The 16,216-nt window shown below is 38.3% G+C and overlaps 1 pseudogene; it reads right to left on the minus strand.

Annotated features, from left to right (window-relative positions):
- Nucleotides 1–6,307: 6,307 nt before the first annotated feature.
- Nucleotides 6,308–6,914, minus strand: LOC149148153 (protein DMR6-LIKE OXYGENASE 1 pseudogene; annotated as a pseudogene).
- Between the last annotated feature and the right edge of the window lie 9,302 nt (nucleotides 6,915–16,216).

Consider the following 16,216-nt stretch of genomic DNA (forward strand, 5'->3'; position numbering starts at 1 on the left):
ATACTACTGTAATCAATGTAATGTAACATGGAAGTCCAAGAGACCCAGATACAAAGTTGAAGAGTCATGTCAGTTGAAGAGTCATGTAAGTCAAATAGTCATGAGGGAAGTCAAAGGGTCACAAGGGTCAAGTTCACCCTTGACTATATACACCCCTCATTTGTATATTTAAGGGAATTTTCACCTTGACTCCTCACACATATCCTTGAGCATCTGTAGTATTTTCTTTGAGGACATAACTACGATGACATTACTAACACAAGAAATAACCAACATGTATGCATGAAAAACACATCAACAATTAACATGCATCCATCAAAATCAAAACTAGCCTATCGAGTCCATGTGTTTGAACCTAAAAGCTCTGATACCACCCTGTAACCACCCCATCTCAAATTTACCCAATTTCATTGGCTTGCTAGGGTAAACATGAGATGAAGAGTCACTATGACATGACCCGACCTCCAAGCTTTAGTTATGAAAGTGGGGCTCACAAATGTCTTCTCACAAAAATCACTTAGGGACCAAAGGAGCACCCAAGGTGACCAAACCCTAAGCTAGGGCTTCGTTTCTTAGATATTAAGCCCCAAACTAATGTACAAATAGGAAAGAGTGTAGTTATAAGGCTCCAACCGCAGACATGACACTACTTCCATGCGATTATAGCCCAAAATGTCAAGTTCAAAGGGTGCGTTCCCAAGATCTGAGCCATAATTCCTGGCCAACCTCCAGACCACTGTCAAGAACTGTCTGAGACTTTACAAAATCATTGCTGACATCAAGAAAAAGCCAAATATTCAAACTTGAATCAATATCATGAACTAGGATTCGTAGCACACACTAGACATTTCATCGAACACATGGAAAACATGTAAGATACAGGTCATGAATGCATATTTGATCATAAAGTGTGAGATTCATGTGAGAATCACCAAGGAGGCTCTATTCCCTCTCCACATAGCTGCAACAAAACTTACTAATCCATACATTCATCAATAAATCAATAACTAAATGACACTGGACAAGATCCATAGATAATAGACATCATGTAGCCAACATATAACTAGAAAATATCCAACATAGAAACCATGGTTGGGTGATAATTCTACAAATACTCATATATTTTAACCCCACGAAATCCAAGTTAAACTAGAGTGCTCCATGCATGCTCCAAGAATGCTCTAATTTTTCAAGAGTATGCGAGAATGAGAGGATAAGAGAGAGCTAAAAAAGTGAACTGACAAAAAGTTGTGAACTCGTCCCTATAAGCCTTCTTATCATTCAGGCCTCTATTTTCTTCATTTTTCTCCTATTTTTCTTTCTTTCATAAACCAACCTAGATCCATCTTAACCCCCTGCTCTATCAAGCACCGAGAGTGATCCAATCTCTTGAGGCACAAACCTCCTTTTTGAGTGCAAAAATTTAGGGAATGTTTGCACCTCGAGAGATTTGATCCCTCTCAAAGCTTTATAGATACAGGTTTAGATGAATCTACGTCGTTTTCAATCATGTGTGGTCATACAAAATTTGTTGAACATGTAATTATTTTGATCACTTTAAATATACTGAATATTTCTAAGATTAATTTGGTCAATTTAATTTTAAATTTTCTTAGTTACCTCATTTTTTTGATATGAGATAGACAGTTAGTAACTTGAATGATGAGAAATGATGAAATAAATTTTTTTAGTGCAAGGTGGCAAGGCAACAATGTTGAATGATAAAAAATGTGAATAATAAGAATATAGTCAATTACAAGCAATCTTCATTGGGATCAATCTGAAACTATTTTCTTCTACTGTTTATTGTCACACCTATTAATTTTTCCAGTTTCTCATATTGATCATATGAAAAGAGCAATTGAAATCATAGACCACTCAAATATTTAACTCGAGCTACTACATTAAACATCATACCTGATCTCTATTTCTCTCCAATATTAATAGTAGTTTTCTCCAAAGTCAATAATTTTGACTTATGGAGTGCTAAAACCCAAATAATTTCCAATGATACTTATTTTTTATTACAACATTTGAATGCAAAGTGATTAACAATGTTGAATGATGGAAAATGGGAATAATAAGAATGTATGCAATTACAAATATTTTATAGTTTTAGGAAGAAAACATTTCGGGTAAGTGAACATTTTATTTACGATGAAAATTCAAGTATTGTATTTATGGGTGAATTATTGTAACACAGAAGTCAATTCACGTCATGAATAATTTTTATGTGCTTATACTTAGAGAGAGTGTGTATGTTTTGAGATTGAAAGGAGAGATAAGGGGAGATGGAGGTGGCAGAGATGTGCATACACTGAAATCAATGGAAAATATTAATCTAATTACTTTGAAATTATTATACATAATACATCTAGTTGCATCAAATCAGAAATCAAAATCTACACTGAAATAAATGCATCTAGTGAAAACAATCAAGTACGATTAGAAATCAACATCTACACTAAAATCAATGCATCTAGTTCAAGAAATCAAATAGGATTAGAAATAAATATCTACGCTGAAATCAATGCACCTAGAAGAAGTAATCAAATATGATTAAAAATCAATATCTACACTAAAACCAATGTATTCAGTGAAAACAATAAAATAGGAGTAGAAATCAACGTTTACATTGAAATCAATGCATCTACTGTAAGGTATTAAATAGGATTAGAAATCGACATCTACACTGAAATGAATGCATATAGTGTAAGGTATTAAATAAGATTAGAAATCGACATCTACACTGAAATCAATGCATCTAGTGCAAGTGATCAAATATTCTTAGAAACCAATATCTACACTAAAACCAATGCATCTGGGGCAATAAATCAAATAGGAGTAGAAATCAACATCTACATTGAAATCATTGCATCTAGTGTAAGGTATTAAATATGATTAGAAATCAACATCTACACTGAAATCAATGCATCTAGTGCAAATGATTAATTAGTATTACATAGTAACAACTACACTAAAATCAAAACATCCATTTTAGTGAAAAACCAAAATATTCATGAATTTATAGATCTAACTTCTATGTCTGTATTTGTCTCTATGTGTCTCCTTATTCTTCCCTCTCTCTCCACCTTCCATTGTGATTATATCTCCCTCCCTCTCTCCTCTCTCTCCCCCTCCCTCTCTCCCTCGTCTCTCTCTCTCTCCCTCTACCTCTCCCTCCCTTTCTCTATCTTTCTCTTCTTCCCTCTCCCCCCTTGTCATCTATATATATAACTCCCTCCATCTCTCCTTATTTGTATCTCTCTCTCAACCCCCAAAACACCTCTCTCTCTCTCTCTCTCTCTCGCTCCATATATATATCTCTTCTTCCCTCCCTCTCTTTGTATCTCTCTTATTCCCTCTCACCCCCTCCATCTATATCTCTATCTCCCTCCATCTCTTCTTTATCTCTATATCCACCCACACACATACACTCTCTCTCCATATCTATCTATCTATATATCTCTCCCTCTTCCTCTCCCTCTCTATCACTCCCCTTCTCTCTCTCTCTCTCTCTCTCTCTCTCTCTCTCTTCCCTCTTGCTCTCCTCTCTCCCTCTCTGTCTATTCATCTCTCCCTTGTGAGTCCATCTCCCTCTCCACCTTTCTCTCTACATGTCTTTCTTCCCCTTCCAAATCCATCTCCCTCTCCCCTTCTCTCTCCTCTCACTCTCTCAAGTCCTCTCTCTCTTCCTTCATTTCTCTCCCTTTCTCTCACACCTCCCTCTGTCCCTCCCCCCATCACACTCTTCACTCTTCCTCTGTCTCCACCCTCCAACTCTATCACTATCTCCCTCCCTCTCTCCTTCTCTCACCCCTCTATATATATGTCTCTCTATCTCTCTTTTCCCCTTCTTTCCCTATCTTTACCCTCTCCTTTTCTATATCTTCCATCGTCTCCTCTCTCCCTCATTATATCTTCATCTCTCCCTTGTCATTCCCTTTCTCTCTCCACCTCTATCTCTCAACTTCTTGTTTCTTTCCTCCCTCTCTTTCCCCCTACAAATCCATCTCTCTCCTTGCCTCTCTCCTCCTCTCTCCCATGTCCTCTCTCTTCCTTCCTCTCTCTCCTTGTCTCTCCCACCTCTATGTCTCTCTCCCCCACTCTCTTCCCCCTCCATATCACTCTCTCTCTTAAATATCATTCCATTGTATTGTACTGAATAAAGTGTCTAAATAAATAAATAAATAAAATATTGGTTCTGAAAGATTAAACCTATATTTTGGATCCTTAGTTAAGATGCATCTATCCTAGTTCATATAATATTATTTATATACATATGTATACATATATACATATATAAGATCAATAGTTAAGAAAGTCTACTTGAAGTTTTATCATGAAACCCTAGAATATAATAAGCTCCTATACAATAAAACCCAATAAAAATATATACCTTTTCCATTGTTATTATTACTATTATTTTTTTCATTTGACTAAGGAAAAAAGTTTACATTACATATCTATACTTATGAGGATATTTAAAAAATATTCAAATATTTCACTCCTACACTTCTAGAATCTAATGCCTACACATCTAAAATTTAACATGTAAAGTCTAACATCTACCCCATCTGACATGTACAAATCTACCATCTAACATGTAACTTCTAACATCTACCCCATCTAACCTGTATCATTTACCCATCTAACATGTAATGTCTAACATCTACCTCATTTTGGGCTGTAGAGATCCTTTCATGACAATAATGACATATTTTAATGCATGAATATCTCTTCAAAATCAACAAATGGGTTCACTTGATTTAATTTAAATTAATAAATCTATAAAAATAGAATTATGAGGTTTTTTTTTCAAAAAATGATGTGAAAACAATTAAATAGAGGAATGAAAAATTATTTGGTTAATCTATGTAATCCATTATTTTAAATAAGAAATTGAGAAAAACAAAGATTCAAAATATTTTCCAAGAATTCACCCATAAATCTCAACTAAATTATCATATTGTGTAAAGATGAATTTTATAAATAGAGGAATAAGATAGAAAAAAGTATGAATATGTAAGTAAAAAGAGTCAGAGTTTCGAGAGATTATGAAAAGAATCAAGAATATTAGAGAAATTGTGTAACCTTCTGCTTTCAGATTAAATGAATAGGAGTTGTCTTTACTGCTACTTTTTGGAAGCTTTTAAGGTAGGTTTTTGTAGTAAAATTTCTCTAAATCCAGGAGGAATTTATTGAAATCACAAGTTTGATGGGTAATCCTGTGCAATCCAAGTGCACTAGGGATTTTCAAGTGTGACGAATCCATATATAAAGTTTAAATAACAAAAATCAAGATTAGTGAATTGAGGATTCTGTGATACATAACATTTATAAGAAGAGTTCTGGCTTAAATCACATGTGGAAAACCTTTGCCTATGAGTTTCGAACCAACTAGTGTGGTTCATAGTCAAGAGAAGTTGTCACCTCAAATTTTTCCACCCGCTGAGAGTCCAAAAAGTCTAAAGACAACTCCAAATAAATATACATATCTAATGTATGTTGTTCTAAACCATTTGAATGCAGCTCTAGGTTAAATTCTCAGGTTTTCAAATTCACTATGAAGTTCTAAAGTTTCCAAGGTTTCTGCTACAAGTTTTTGACATCTCGTAGCTAGAATGTATCGAGGTAGAATCTCTTAGCTAGAATGATTTGAATGTATCGAGGTAGAATCTCTTAGCTAGAATGATTTATTAGAAGTGCCAGCAAAATGTAGCACACAGCCTTTATAATATGCGGTTTGATAGACATCGAAATTTTGGGATGTGGATAGAGTGATTCGACCTGGATTCAATCCAATTTGAGAGTTATGGAGAGGATTATCCAGATCCCAGATTCATCCTCACGAGTAACCAATCGACACCCTCGGAACCCAAAATCAGTCGGGTCAAACCCTTTAATAGGGTTGTACCCTATCAGTAAAGAACGAACTATGAGGTTTGTGATCGTGGGTTAAAGTTTCCATTGTTAAGGGTACCCCAAAGATCCAATATGTGTACCCCATCACACATTTTAAACTTGTAAATTAAATTCAAACTATGCAACCTATAATGTAATATACAATTTGAATTATAGAAAACATGAGAGTAATTCACTGAGTTGCACACAAATACAAACATAGGTTGATGATTAATCACACAGCATAATGCCAAACTGTGCAATCTCTAACTTATTTGTTTAGAAATGATATCCCAAACTTTTAAGTAACCGAATAAAACATACTGATGAAATATATGAATATGTCCTCCTGACTTTAAATAAGCTGAAGGGCGGAAACCAAAAACCATGCAAGCAACAAAAGTCATTCACCATTATTTTCCTTTGGGTATTCAATTTTGAAAGGATCCAACACTGCCTTGCCATTAAATTCCTTAATTGTCCAAATTCTCATGAATTCTCCAAACTCATATCCTCTGTACAGAGCTAGATGTTGTTCATCAACCAGGAATGTTGCAGGAGCAATGAAGGCATCGGGTGAAGGGACATGAAACGTAACAACTGATATACGTGTAGTGGACGTGTTCGTCATTGCTCGATGCTGAACACTCCTGAATCTTCCATTGCTCACTACCTGAAAAATCATTGTCATTAATAATTCCATGGTAAAGAAAAATTCTATTAGATCATTTTTTGGTAATTACCTGCAGTTGATCTCCCAAATTGATGACGAAGGCATTAGTTATGAGTACCTGCAAACCATTAACATCGCCTTGCATTAGAACAGTGACGCCACTTGAGTCTGAATGGATTGGTAAACCAAGGGTAAGATCTGGGTTTGGGCATGGAGGATAGTAATTGGTAACCATATCTTGGCCGTTGTTTCCAAAGCTATTCAAGTAATGAGAGTCCAACCCTAGAGCTTCAGAAATGGCAGCCAATAGCCTTAAAACCAGCGCTCTCACCACCATAGAATACCTGGCTGTGATCTCTCTGTCACCAAAACATAGGTTGGTCAATTTTTTTGTTGTTAGGGCTATATATAGAGATTTGGGAATGAAATCTGAGATATTTTGTAGTCTTTAGATATTAGTTTGGTCAAAATTATAAATTTAAATGATAAAAATAAAAATGATAATTCCATAAACTAAATATTTTATAAAAAATTAGCCCAAAATTAACTCATCCAAAATCATATGTAACCCAAAAAGAAACCTGGAAAGTGAACTTCATAAACCACCATAGATGCCCAAGAACATAAAACATCAGCAATTAGATCAATTTATAATTGATTACCTGTAGGCTGCAGGTTTTTCAGGCCAAGAGTTCATGACTTGCTCCAGAGGATGACATGGGTGAGTCAGACCTTCTCTCCAGTAAATGACCTTTTCTTTGCTAAAACTGGTGATCGTAGAAAGCTGAACCCTCTGCTTTGGGTCCTCTTAGTAGAGGCACTTCAGTTAACTAACCTATATCTATTGATAGAGTGAGTTGAAGGTTAGTTGTGCAATGGGAAAGGAGTCTAACTCATAGATCTATCAGTTAAATGATGAATCAACCCAAAATAACTAGTGCATGCAAATAATATTAGTTCCTAAGCCGAAGTGGAGATGACAAGGAAGTCTAACATCAATGTAGACTAGTTTTGAGTGTATAGGTGTTGCAAGAGTCATAAGATCAATCCTTGGGAATTGCACAATCAAGTTGGAGGAAATTCCTATCTTTTTGGGGCTAATTTCCTCAGGTTTTTTGCATGGAAATAGGAGACTTGATGAGCAAATAATTTGCTAAGCATTGGCTAGAGTTTCTCATTGAGAAGAGAGAACAATTATTCTTTTGTAGGTTGAGCTCAAAGATGGAGTTAGTAATTGTAATAGTTTCTCTATTCAACGGATTAATGCAAAGAGGATTAAGGGGGCTTATCCTACTTGGGTTCCCCTATAAATTTTTGTGTATGTGTGGTTTTTCTTATTTCATGTGTATGCGCGATTTTTTAAATTGCGGTTTCCATTTAGAGTATAATTACGTCTCTTGTTTTTCAGTTTGAAATCTTAAGAAATTCCAATTTCTATGAAATTTATACATGGTATCCGAGCCCTAAATTCACATTAGAACCAGTATTTTGAGCTTTCCTCTTAGGAATTTTATGTAGTAGCTTCAGTGCAACAATTGTTCTTCAGGATCGGGAGAATGTCTTTCAACATAGTGAGATTGGACTATGCCGTGGAGGGTACCTCAAATTTCATAGCTTCGAAGGATCGAATGGAAGTAGTGCTCAATGAAAAGATGTGTTAGAATATGTTAAAACTAACATTGCAAAACCACAACAGTCTCATGCACAATAATTAACCCAATGGAAGAATGATGTTGCAAAGGCCAAGATAATTTTTCTCGAAGGTGTGAGATACCATGTGGTCTCAAATTTCCATGGAAGAGAGACACCATTTGTTATATTGAACACACTCATTGAGCTATTAGAAAATAGTAGCGACCATAGAAAATTGGCCCTGAAAGACAAACTTTGAAACATAAGAATGCAAAAGAATGATATTATTCCACACTATCTCTCTAGGTTTACACAAGTTTGTAATGATCTTGGAGGGGCTGGGGTGAATTTTGCAGAAGATTTCGTCGTGAGCCTAACTCTTATAGGCCTTCCAAAATCCTTGCACATCTACTAGGACTCTGTGAATGGAAGGGAAAATTATTGACTTGGGAAAGGTTATGGTCTGATTTGGTTCAAGAAGAGTTTGGGAGAAATAACTGAGATGGAACATCATCCAAAGTTGAGGATGAAGAGAATTTTTCTTTGGTTGGAAAGTGGAAGAATGGGAAAGGGAAGAAGACCCATAGCAAACCTGAACCTAGCCAAAACAATTAAAATAAGAAAGACTTGAGAAAGATAAAATTCTCCCACTTCGACGAATTTGGGCATTATGCAACAAAATGTCTGCATAAGAAGTTTACCAAGAAGCCTTTAGGAGGAGAAGGAGGTGAAGAATTAGCTTCATAATTCAAATAAAACTTCACCCCAATAGCATCCATGGCTGACACTATTATGGGGAGTGTGTGGTACCTTCATTCTGGTGCCTCATTCCATATGACAAGGTTCAAGGATTTTTTTAGTAGCCTCGAGGAGAAGGATCTCCATATGCATATCGAAATGGGGCATGATGGGACGTACAATGCTACCAGAATTGGTACTATCACCTTTGAGAGGGAGAAAACCTCTCCTCTTTGCCTCAAATATGTTATGTTTGTACTTGAGGTGAAGAAGAACCTGATATTTGTAGCAGTATTGGAGGATCATGGATTTGATGTTTTTTTTAGTAAAGGGAAAGCCTTTCTGAGACATGTAGCTACCAGGAAAGTGAAGAAAGTTTGGGTTTTTGTAAAGAATATATACAAACACGAGGAGATAGAGTGCACTGCATTGAGCACTAAGGGTGAAGAGGTGCAACATCGAGATGTTGGAGGACTTTAGCACAAGATATTGGGTCATCTACACCATGATGCCTTAAAATTCATGCAATAAATTACCATCAATGTCCCTTGAATAACAAGATGTTTGCAAGGGCTTCACATTGGGGAAATATGTCAAATCCACTTTTAGTGGCCAAGGTAGCAGAGAAGATGCAATCTTGGAGCGAGTCCACTCTGGTGTTTATGGACCCTTTTCCTACAACCTCCACAATTTGTTGAATTTAAGGAATTGGTTGAGAAGGAGATTGTGAACAAGGTGAAGGCTCTCCGGAGTGATAGTGGAGGTGAATTTATTTCACATGCACTCAAGGATCTCTATGCAAAAGAATGTATTTGAAGAGAGTTGATAGCACCCCATCACCCACAACAGAATGGGGTAGCCAAAAGGAAGAACAAAATCATAGTGGGAGTAGCAAAGGACATGTTGGATGATTAGAGGTTGATCATTGCATCCATGGGCATAAGTATGCAATACAATAGCTTACTTGTAGAACCAGTGTCCTCATACAATACTTGGCATGATGACACCGGTGGAACGTTTCTCTCAGAGAAACCTTAATGTGTTTCATTTCAGAATTTTTGGAGCTTCAGTTTATTGTGATGTCACCAAGTATTCAAGGAAGAAACTTTGAGCCTACAAGAGAGTTGGGAGTTTTTGTAGGATACACCGAAACTCCACACAATTATCGAGTGTATTTACCTTCACTGAGGATGACAATTGTGAGGAGAGATGTCAAGTTCGATGAGGAGAAGGCTATGATGTGCTTTGTGGAATGAGGGATGAGTATCCCACCAAAGTAGGAGTTTGTAGGACCAAAGGAGGAGCCTCAGCATGAGCTTTAGGAGGTTCTAGAGTAGCCACATGTAGTGGAGCATACAGGATGCAGAGTGGAGGTACCCACTTAACCAAAATCTTCTAGATACGGGAGAAAGAGAACAAAAGAAGATGATATATTGTTGTAGGATGTAAGGGAGAATGTGAGAGCCCCCACATCATAGCGCAGGAAGAGGAGGTCGCCTGATATTTACACTGACTACATGGGTCTCATGACAAAGCTCATTGAGATAGATCCTTCCTCATTTGAGGAAGAAGTTTCTCAACCTATTTAGGTTGATGCCATCGTGGAAGAATACAAATCCATCATGAAGAATGTTGTATGTGAGGTCGTGTCGAGACCAAAAGGGAAATAAGTGGTTTTTTCACGATGGATCTATGAAGTCAAGCATGAAGCTAATAGGAGCATCAAGAAGTACAAAGCCAGATTTGTGGAGAAAGGATTCTCTAAGATAGAGGGAGTGGACTATGAGGAAAAAAATTCACCGGTTGCAAAATATTCCTCAATCATATCGATTCTAGTATTGGCCTTGTAGATGGGGTGGAAAATCCACCATATGGATGTCAATACTACCTTTCTCAACAATGCTGTTGAGGAGAAAATTTACATAGAGCATACATAAGGATTTGAGAGATATGATTGAGAGTCACATGTGTGCACACTCAAGAGAGCATTATATGGTCTCAAATAGGTGCCCTCAGCATGGTACACCTGGATCAACAGTTATCTCAGTGGATTCGGCTTCACCAAAAGTCAAGCAGATGCAAACCTTTATCACATGGTGGAAAATGTTAAGTTGGTTATTCTTGTTTTATATGTTGATGATTTAATATTGACAGGTGACGAGCACCTGATTTGATTTTGCAAGGAAATTTGAGATGAAAGAGATGCGCATCATGCATTACTTGCTCAGGTTGGAAGTATAGAAAGGTGATGGAGAATTGTTTATGTCTTATGGGAAGTATGCCTCCAAAATACTTCATAGATTTAACATGGAGAATTGTAAGCCCATTGGCACACCTCTAGTTACAAACCAGAGGAAGGAGAATACCACTTTAGGTCAAGAGTTTGATGCAACCATTTATAGGCAGCTTGTGGGGTCTTTGATGTTTCTTGTGAATATAGACTCGAAATTTGCTATGTAGTAAACCAACTCAGTCAAGCTATCATGAGGCCTACCAAGTTGTATTTGAAGGTAGAAAATCTTGTATTACGGTACCTTAAAGGCACTATCGAGTATGGATTATGGTATAGGAGGAAAGAAAGAGTGAATACCCAAGGCTTCACTAAGTAGATTGGATAGTGAGCCCATCAGACATGAAAAGTATTTCACGTGCTATCTTTAGTGTTCAGTTTACAACTATTTCGAGGTACAGTGGGAAGAATAGGGATGTGGCACTCATCTTAGCAGAGGATGAATATATGGTTACAAGTCAAGCAACATGTGAGGCCATATGGATGAGGAAAATAATTGCGAGATTGTTTACTTATGAGATGGTTCCAACTATGATATATTGTGATATTGATAGTTTCATTAAGCTCTTTGAGAATTTGGTATTTTATGATAGGTTGAAGCACATTCATATTGTTGTTGGGAAAAGTATCTAATGCAGAATGCCTCTATCCCACTCTAAGGGTGATAGTACCTCAGCAACAACTGAATGCAAATCTATTCAAGAATTCTTCTTTATGAGATGAGAGAGGGAAGAAAAGGATGATCTACTAACCATTATCTTGCGCTAATAGTCGATCCAGTCTTCACTCCTTGCTGCTTGCTCCTAGCTCCTTGCCCTTTCACCGGCCCAGCTACACACAGATCCTGTAAAAGCACAAGAAAAGGAAACTACAAGAAGCATACATCCATAATCGATCTAAGGATTAGCATAAACCAAATATACAAGCATCAATTCATCATCAAGATACATGCATATAGAAGAACCTCAAATACTTTATTGATAATAGAAGTAAAGTTCTGAGAGAGTTACAACCATAGTAGGCCCAATCCAGCAACACCTCCCAACTGAAAGAAATCTCCTCTTCACCTCCTTCAAGAAAAACACCCAATAGCTCTATACTCAAACCAACAGCACTTCCTTACTTGCACAAAATTCCAGCCTCCCTAGACCTCATGAGAGAGATCTATATATAGGGTTTTGGAGAAAGGATGAGTCATCTTGAGACTGGCATGAAGCTAACTAGTGTCCTCTCCCACTTTAGTTAATCTTCAGTTCTTGAGTCCACTTGGAGATTCTTGCTTCCACTTGGAGATCAAGACCCTCTTAGTCATCACTAGGCGAATTCCTTGACCCAAGTGTCAGTTTGGCAGCTTCCTGGGCAGTTGACACCTTGCAGAATGACTGTGCCACTTGGCCAATCTCGCCCAGCGCATGTAACCTTCATTAATTTTGACCTTCAGGGCAGGTACAAAGAGGAGCAGTTGACATTCAACGCAGATGCTCAGTGGAGCAGCTGACATGATCCAGAAATAGCCTGTTTCTGAGTGTTTTCAGGTGGAGAACTGATTTTCAGTGCTGTGGTTTGCAGACCTTGTTCCTCTAAGGGTAAGAACAACATGTTTAGGGACTTTGGATCCCTCAGATTATTGACATTTCATGCTCCGTGATGTTAGGCACAAAAATGTCTATAACAGTTGCCCCCTAAAGTATGAGGTCGTTTATAAGGTGAAATGCTTTATTAGGAGGATCCGAAGTTCATTCAATCGCTGAGAGGTGCCCTGCAATAAAATACAATACAATACATTATTTTTCATTCTGCTTTCATGATCTAGCTGAGGCAGGCATTCCCATGCTCAACTTTATAAATTCATTTTGTTACATATAATAGACGACCGTCTGATGATAGACTGATAATTCTCTGCTGAAATTATCATCCTTTGAGTAGGATGATCATCTGCTGCAACGATGTACATATCAAATGTCTTTATATTTCCTGAATATATATCGCAGCTCGGATGGATGAAACTAGATCCGGGGTCTTCAATCTCGTTCGATCTTCACTCTAAGTACAAGTCGATCCATGTGAGAATTGCGCTGAAGTCGAACATGGAAAGGCATCGCTTGATTACCGGTCAATAATGTAAACCGTTAACAAGCGCGAGAGGAGTCACCAATAATGACAATGACCCTCAAGGTACTGCAGTACAATTCACGTGGTGTGAATAAAGGACTTGGCGTCGAACACCATGCAGAATCTTCTGGTCGAAGGTCATTGATGTATACCTGTCGCCGGAAGTGAGAAGCTTGCCATTGAGGCATGCAAGCTTCAAAGTACTGGGGGGGTTGTTCCTAGATCAACTTCTTGGATAATGAGCTGAAGTCGACAAGAAGCGATCCGTCAAAGGAGGGCCTTAATGAATCCCACATCAATGACACGGAACGGAGCTAATGATTTTAGTGGAGGTGAAAACAATCTGTGAAAAATGATTCAGGGTGGCGATCATGGGTGGATGAAAGACAATGTATGGCAGTGGATGGGACACGGTTGACTCTTTCTGAACACATCTCTTGAACATATAACGACACTGATGTGATGGATCGGTAGCATTACCCCAAATACGGATGGTTTGGCGAGGACCATGGTGATGAGACCGGTGAATGAAACAACCCAACCCGATGTGGTACGGAGGACAAAGTGTCATGTTCAAGAGCGACTTGCTACCATTAAAGCTTTGAGGTTCTCCCAATTTTTGCTCAGTCATTTCTGACCAGTACCTCTTTATTTTTGTCAAGCTTGAGGAGGATAACATATGCTTGTTCTATAACCTGCCCTTCAGGCAAGCCCATCGCTATGTTTTAACGAGCCTAGCGATAGGGAAACTCGTTCTCGTCTAAAGACAAGTTTGCCGCTATTTAATCATTTTAACGAGTCTAGCGACAAAGACAACTCGGTCCTTTTCATTTTTAGAGAGTCTGAAAAGGTACAGAAAGTTAACTCCAAAATTCCTTTTTCGTCATCTAATCCCTTAAGTCCGAAAAAGTATAAAACAATACAGAAGGGATGAGTTTTCGATAGTTTTAACGAGCCGAACAAAACAAGCGCTCGATCTTTTTGTGTAATAATCCCTCGGGTCCAAAAAGATTAAAATCTAGAGGAGGGATAGCTCTTCCGGTCACTTTAACAAGATGGAAGGCCAAAACTCGGCAAACTTTTCATATTTTACGAGTCAGGAGAAAAGAGCTCAAAGAAGACTCGTCTTTTGAGGAACGAGTGATAAACAGGGATATCAGCAGATTCCAGGTACAGGTTGGAATTTTCCAATCACGGCAGTGTCACAAGGATGGCTAAGTGAAATCACTCTTCGCAGCTGTTCCTCAAAATGGGTAAACAATCATATGGAGGTGAACGATAGGCCAAATGGAATGGACGTGGCAGGTGCAAAACACGACCAAGGCTTTTATGGCTAATAAATTTACGATCACAATGGTTATTTACCCGTACTGGGTTCATTTTTTAAAGAGCTCGAATGCGCCAAAACATTGCTCAAAATCTTATGTTTATTTTTTAACGAGCATGAACTATGACGCTAAAACTGCTCGGATCTCGCTTTTCTATTTTTTAACGAGCATAAATTCCGCGGTAAAACTGCTCAAACTTGCGTTTATTTTTTAACGAGCATGAACTTTATGCTAAAACTGCTCGAATTGTGGCCAAATTTTTTGATTTTTTACCATTACTAGCTTTTCTCTTTTCAAATATAGTACTGTATTTTTCAATTGCTGCAACAAACTATGTTAGAAATGAATACTATTTGCATGAAAATGAGATTATAACCCTAATATTTCACTTTGTACTATGTAAAAAGTCATTAAAAGGTGTTTTTACCTCTCATTTACCATTTCATTTGCATTTGGTCTGTTGGAGCTCTGGAGGTGCCTCTTCCCCCTTGATTTTCACCAGCTGATTCCGGGAGATTCTGCGGACGATTTGCGGCGCTGTCTGGACCAGGTAGGAGCTAAACCCTAGCTCTTTATTTTCATGGTTTCCTTTTCCTGTTTTTTGCCTGTTTTCCGGTCTTTCTGAGCCCCTGGGGTTTTGCCAGGGTGCCGTAGGATCAGCGCAGGTTTCCCTTTCGAAACCTGCGCTGAAGGTCAAGCTGCCTTAAGGCAGCCTGACCCTCAGCGCAAGTGGGAGACTTCCTGCCTGCGCTGGGCTAAAAAAGAATGAGTTTTAAGGTTATTTTGATGAATTTTTCGCCAGTTTTTCACCAAAACAGGAACTCATTCTCTCTCTTGTTTGCTTTGCAGGGAACCTTGAACAAAATGTCCCTTACATGGTGAGAACGAGAACATGAAGAGGAGGACATGATTTCCCTCCATGACCCAGTCACGGTGAACGTGCTGCGGAACTGTGGCCTACTGAAGTTCTTCCGTATCTCTAGTATGAGGGCACACATTTCTTTACTGCAGTATATGCTTGATGCTTGGGATCCTGTTAACCAAGTATTCCAGATTAGGGGGAACAACATCCCCTTGACCATAGAGGACATGTACTTCTTGACTGGGTTGTCAAGACATGGTGCCTTCGTTTCCTTATCAGGTACGGCTCGGGGGACTGATTCCACCAGAGATTATGTCCGCCAGTATTGCAGGGAAGGTTCTCGGCCGAGCAGAGACGGCAAGATTGTTATCCGTGAGATTACTGATCGGGCTCTCAGGTCCATTCTGTTCACTATTGGTAGGATGGCCGGCAGCGCAGTCTTACATGTTGCCAACAGGTCCTATATGCAGCACGCCCTGGAGTGTCTCCAAACGAAAGTATTCAATTGGTGTGATGCAGTACTTGTTCAGATGAAAAGTCAATTGACCAAGGTAAAGGACGGGAAGCTGAAGAACTTTGGATTTGGTTCTATTCTGACTGCCTTTGCCTTGGAGAAAATCCCACTGATGCAGCCTCAGTACATCATACTTGACTTGCCTTCTCCGACCGAGCCACGC

The sequence above is a fragment of the Pinus tabuliformis genome, chromosome 9, assembly GCF_031772625.1.
Source record: "Pinus tabuliformis cultivar Carrire ecotype Pingquan chromosome 9, CPIR1, whole genome shotgun sequence".
In the NCBI taxonomy this organism is placed as follows: Eukaryota; Viridiplantae; Streptophyta; class Pinopsida; order Pinales; family Pinaceae; genus Pinus; species Pinus tabuliformis.